The sequence below is a fragment of the Neofelis nebulosa genome, chromosome 12, assembly GCF_028018385.1.
Source record: "Neofelis nebulosa isolate mNeoNeb1 chromosome 12, mNeoNeb1.pri, whole genome shotgun sequence".
NCBI classification, from domain to species: domain Eukaryota; kingdom Metazoa; phylum Chordata; class Mammalia; order Carnivora; family Felidae; genus Neofelis; species Neofelis nebulosa.
The window spans coordinates 71,567,607-71,573,774 of NC_080793.1; the positions used below are offsets into that span (position 1 = coordinate 71,567,607).

General features: G+C 39.5%; 1 pseudogene; it reads left to right on the top strand.

Moving 5' to 3' along the window:
• Window positions 1-3,211: 3,211 nt before the first annotated feature.
• LOC131490897 (small ribosomal subunit protein eS6-like) lies at window positions 3,212-4,265 on the top strand (annotated as a pseudogene).
• The last annotated feature ends 1,903 nt before the right edge of the window (window positions 4,266-6,168 follow it).

Consider the following 6,168-nt stretch of genomic DNA (forward strand, 5'->3'; position numbering starts at 1 on the left):
CCCTCTCTGCCCCTCCCCTGCTCATGCTCTTTCTCAAAAATGAATAAACATGTTTTTTTAAATAAAGTTAGAAAATGGGTATTAGAGATTTCTAGATAATCGTCCTGTGATCTGAGTGCTCCTGGTATTTCTTTCTCACACATAATATAGCTTTAAAATGGCCATTATGTTGAATATCTTTGCTGTTTGCTGTTCCTCCCAATTGTGAAAAGTCTTATGTTAGTAGAAAAATCAAATCACCCAATGGTGCAAAATTTGAAAGCACTAAGGGTGAAGGAAGAGAGACTTTGAAGGACTATACTGAACCCTGCTCTATAAAAGAACGTAACTAATAGGTCATAAACCAGTTAAGTCCACTGTGTCAGAGGACCAGTAAGCAACCAGATGTGGGACCTCAGTCTGTGTGGCAGAATGGCCAAAATAAGTAGTTTTCTCTTAAATTTTAGAATTTTGTATTTTGAAGTATAAACTTCAAAAGTTGTGCCAAACCTTCAGTAAAGACTTTGAATGAATGAGTGAGTGAATGAATGTGAAATGCATGTGGGAGTATTCTGAAAATCAGTGAAAGGAGCTGACTTCCATATTAGGGTCAGATGATGAGAAAAGGTTTGGGATACATGGGAGGGTAAGACTCATAAGCTGAATTACAGTGAGTCCAGGAATACAACTTCAGGTACCTGCCAGAGCCTAAGGGAATATAAGACTGTAAGGCCCTCTGGGAATTTACAGAAGTCTTATGGAGGACAACAGAATTTCCTTGGCCTTTGGAATTGGGAGTCGAGCCAAACACCTAGAAAGTAGGAAGCAGAGTGACTCCTGTTGATGTGTTTTCCCTCGACTGAAAAGACAAGCATGAAAGTTGCTGCTCAAAACATTATATAGGTCATATCACAGGGTATGAAACTATCTTGGAGTGTCCGGGTTTTCTTATGTTTATATGAATAATAGGCAGTTACATCTTTTATATTCTCTCCCATTCAAGAAGAAGAAAATATTAAATATATTTAATGTGTATATTAGGATAATTTTTCTTGCCAATTATTAAATAATTTTTTAATAGAAAAGGAGAGTATTTAAAGATGGCTAACTTCTAATCAGCATACTGGGTATTAGAAATGGGCTCTCATTGGTGAAATGAATGATATCTAAGATACATGGGCTGGCTAAAAAATTTAGGAGTTCCTGGAAGGACAGAGTTAAGACTTCTTCAAATTTACAGAGCAGGTCATATGAGCTTAGTGTCAGCTTACTAATGGATGTTGTTTACGAAGTACCTGAACCACTTTGCTGATGTGTGTTTGTTCAATACTTGTGTTTGTGTGGCAGTGTTTTGGCTGAGACATGGTCTGAGGATGGAGAGGAGGAAGTGCTTGTCACCTTCCTTCAGCATTGCAGCAGCTGCCATTTTTCAGAAGCTAAGAGTTTCATGACTAAGAGTTGCTCATGACCAACTTGCTGAAGTCAGTTTTCAATAATTTGTTAAAACTTTGTTTACATGCATTTTTCATTTTTATCAGTATTCTTTCACCATTCTATTTGTATCTACAGGGGACAAAAGTGTTCAGACATTGGAGTGGGGGGCCGTGAGTGACATCCATTTTTGGCAATTCCCTAGGTGACAATAGCTATCATTTCCCAATTTAGTTTCCTGATGCACTTCTGCCTACTTAGGTCTATCCCATTAGCCTCCATCTGTGGGGATATGAAGATTAACCTTGCTCAGTGTTATGTTGGAGATTTGAATTGGAGATCAATTTCCTTTAGGGAAGAGACTATCAATCAATGTCAACCTTTTATTTATTCAACACCCACTGTATGCACAGTATTGTTCTAAGTCCTTGGAGAATTATCAAAATTGTGTCTGTGTTGTAGACCATGATCTCCAGAACTCATGATCTATGGGGGCACAGAAGATAAAGGGTGTATTTAATTTCAGTATCTAAAAATAATCTTCAGTGACAGCTGTCTATAGATTCACTGCTGAGGGCTCTAATTTGTGGTGGGTCCCCTGTTCTTTAAAATTTCTTTCTTTTTCTTTCTTTACTTTCTTTCTCCATCCTTACTTTTCTTTATCCTTCCATCTTTTCATATTCTCCTTCATTTTACCTGTTTTTTCCTCTCCCAGAATGTGACTGTAGGATGCTGGCTTTGAGTATTTCCTTTTGAAGGCTATGCTAAGGGCAATTGGCCCTCTGCCCTCTGAATCTTGCCTTACTAAATTTCCTCATAGCCAAGATTCATCTGAACCCTCCTACTCATGGAAGTTTCTGGTCTTCATCTTGGTACTTGAGGACCCAGGAATTTGGGATTTGAATCTTTATTCTGCCACGTTCTGACTCTGGCACTGGGCAACGTGTCTAAATTCTCTCAACCTCAATGTCTTCATCCCCAAAGTAGAAGACAAAATGTTTACAAAATAATACATAGCACATTCTTTCCAACTTTGGTTATGGCCATTATCACTTCTGCTTTATTTTTACCCTAATTCTTCGTTTCTGATCTTGGTGGACCTTGGACCTTCCTCTTTACTGTACAAGGTTGACCTGCCTGTTTGTCCAGCCGATGTCAGACCCAGGTGTGTCTCCTGACCTCAGCATCCCTGTTTCCATCAGAGCACCTCAGCAGCCTTCCTACAACCACATCCTCCCCCTGCCCCTCCACCACAAAGTTGGAGTGATCACAGAGGCTCCTGGCTCTTCCCTTAAACTATACCTGCATACTTAGGGGCTATGTATGCCAGGGGGATTCATTTTAATTAGGAATATTAATAATTTGTCCTTTATTTTCTCTCAATAGTTATAAATTTATATAATTCCCTTCCCAGGATATATTTAAGCTCCAGATTTATATCTACCTATGTGGAAAGATTTAGGAATTCTAGTCATCAATGTGCTTAAGCATTTAGTGTCTGGAGTCAGAAAGGTGGCATCAAATCCTGGCATTGATATTTAGTAGCTATGTAAATTTGTGTAAGTATTTTAACAGTTTCAGGCCTTTGTTCCATCCCCACCTATTTATCTAAAGGTGGCAGGTTCATGCAGTGGAAGGAGCATGGTCTGGAGCAGCAGAGACAGTTTCAAATCTTGTTTCTACCATTTATGGAATGAATAATTTTGAGAAAAATCTCTGCTTCTGATTCTCATATATAAAGGGAGATAAAGGATTGTCATAAAGATTAAATGAAGTCATCTCTTTTTCAGGGCATCTTGAAGATGATCAGCTGCCTCAGGATGAAGTTGAAAATCTCCTTCCCAGTCACCAGCTGCCAGAAACTCATTGAAGTGGATGATGAATGCAAACTTCATACCTTTAGTGAGAAAGGTATGGAGACACAAGTTGATGCTGATGCTCTGGTAAAGAGTGGAAAGAATGTATGGTCCAGATCAGCAAACAAGGTTTCCCCATGAAGCAAGCTGTCTTGACCATAGCTATCTTGGCTTGTCACTGAGTAGGGGCATTCCTGTTATAGACCAAGGGGAACTGGAGAAAGGAAGTACAAATCTGTTCAAGGTTTCATTGTAGGTACCAATATGAGTGTTCTCAATTTGGTTATTGTTGAAAAAAAAAAGATATTCCTAAACTGAATGATACTATGATATACTATGCCTTGTCACTGGGGGCCCAAAAGAACTAGTAGAATATGCAGATTTTCAGTCTCTCAAGAAGTTAATGCCCACTGGTGTGTTGTCAGAAAACCCCTGCACAAAGCCCCAGGACTAAAGTATTCAAGATTCAGTGTTTGTTCCTCCACATGTCCTGTGACACAAACATCAGTGAACTGATTTAAAGAGATGGTGTACTAAGGAAAATAAGGACAGGGCTGCAGTATTTGATAGATTTTTGAACAAGAGAATGAAGGAGACCAAAGAAAAATGCCAGGAACAGATTGCCAAGAGACATAGCTGTCCTTTTTGAGAGCTTTTATATCTGCGTGCAGCCAAAAACAAAATTTTCAACGAGTGACCAAAAAATAATATCAGACATTAGGAAAGGTTAAATGGGATTAAAGTGTATGAATACATTTAACTACGAAAGACTTTGAAAATGTTATTTCAAGCCCCAGTAAGGATGCCCTCACCTAAGTGTACTTTTCAGTGTTCAAATGGGTCAAAGAAGGAAAGACCGATGGAATCTCTTTCTTCAACTGTTTTTCTTGGTACTTCTGAATTTCCTGGGCCTCTTAGTTTCTGTAGTTCTCATTTCCTCTCTTATGTATTGCTCTCGGGACTCTCTTCCTTCTCTCCTTTCTGTCTTCTAGGGCAGCTGCCAAGCCCAAACCAATAAACAACAATACCAAAATCACTTACCTTTAAATCTTTCAACTTTTGCACAGAGTTCTTGTCTTTCCTTTTATTTCCAGGTTCTGACAACTTTTCTCTGAGGTTCTTTTCTGAGAGACACCCTTCATAGAGCTTTTCTCATCATGATAAAGTGTGGTGGAGCAGACTGAGCATGCCTGGAAGCCCACTCATCACTATAGCTGGTCCCAAAGACAAGCTGTTTTCAATGGTAGGGCAGCTGGTTGGACGTGATTCTTTGATGAAACAACCAATGGATTGAGGAAGGTGTGTAGGAAGAGAAGCTGTGTTTTTTATTCAGGATAAGTTCCCAACTAGTCTCAAAACGGAGTCCCTTTAGTGCCACACTGCTTTAAACTCTTAAGAGAAAATCCCTATGTAGAAACCTGGAGCACTGGGGACCCAGAAGGTATTCCCTGAAGAAGGAGTGCGAAGAACAGATTTTATGTACAAGGCAAAAGTTGTAGTTAGAAATTCTCCCCAAACTTAAACACTGCTAACCACAGACTAGTACTGTTTGAAGAGCAGTACTGGAAGTGAGTTGGTATTGGGAGAATATCCTGTCTCAATTTAGAATCTCAGAATGTTGTAGCTGGACACTCTAGATTGGAGGCCCAAGCTCAATTAGAAGGCAAGCACGTAGCCTGATGGAAGTTGCCTGTGGGACTGTGGCATTAGGAAAGGGCAGACATCTAAAGGGGGAAATGCAGCTCTACTCCTGGTGTTTGTTGTCTTGACGCTCATTCTTGTCAGTCTCCAGTTTATTGAGAGAAACTAGATTTTAGTGTGAAATCCTTTAAAATATTTGCAACTAATTAAACAAGTAAACAAAACACTATGTGGGCTAAGTGGTTGCTATGTTATAAATGCCAAAGTAGTTAAAAGACTTTTTTTTTTGAGTTTATTTATTTTGAGAGAGAGAGAGATCGAGTGCATGTGCTCTTGATCCCACAAATCATGAGATCATGACTTGAGCCAAAATCAAGAGTTGGATGCTTAATTAACTGCACCACCCAGGTGCCCCAAAAGACTTATTATTTATTTATTTATTTTTTTTTGGAAACTGAGGCTCAGCAATGGGAAGTGACTGCTTCATAGTAAGTTGTCTAGACAGATATTCTAGATATGCTTGATAGTAAGTCCCTACTCTGAAGTTCTTTTATTAAGACCAAGTCCATGGCCGATCAATCCCTAAAAATACACTGACAGAACTGACGTGTGATAGATCACATAATTAATGTAAATTTTCACTCTCCCTTTAAATAGTATTGTATATTCACACCATTACCATAGCTGTGGTGATGGGGTGTATTTAATCATTACTGACTTTGAACTTGACCTTATGGCTTGATGGGATGACATGATTCAGGCAGAGGCTTCAACACATGAATTTTGAGGGGACACAACTCAGCCTGTAACATATAGGTTACCCTTTGACTGGGTTGACCACTTCTTGTCCAAACCCAAACACAGTGAGAGTGCTAAAATGCTCAACTGCATCAGATGCTGGAACAACTTGTGTGAATTAGGACTGGATATATGGCCATGCCATCCCAGTGGTGCTGCTGGTGGTGAGGGATATCCAGCCTACTTCACTGGGGATCAGGGTCTGCTCCTGCAGTTCTGACTGCTGTTACAAAAGCTTGTTTCAGCTCTCAGGTGGACTAAGGAAGTACTTAGCTGACCAAGATGAAAGAGATTTAATTAACTTCTTTTAACACCATTCCCCAGAACCAGCTTTGTCTGCTTTCTTTTTGTCTATTGATCTCCCATCACCTGTCCTTAAAAATTTGTTACACACATATTCCTGGTTCCTTGCACAGTCTTTGTTTTTATGCTGCACAAGCCTTGAAGTCAGGCTTAGGAGCAC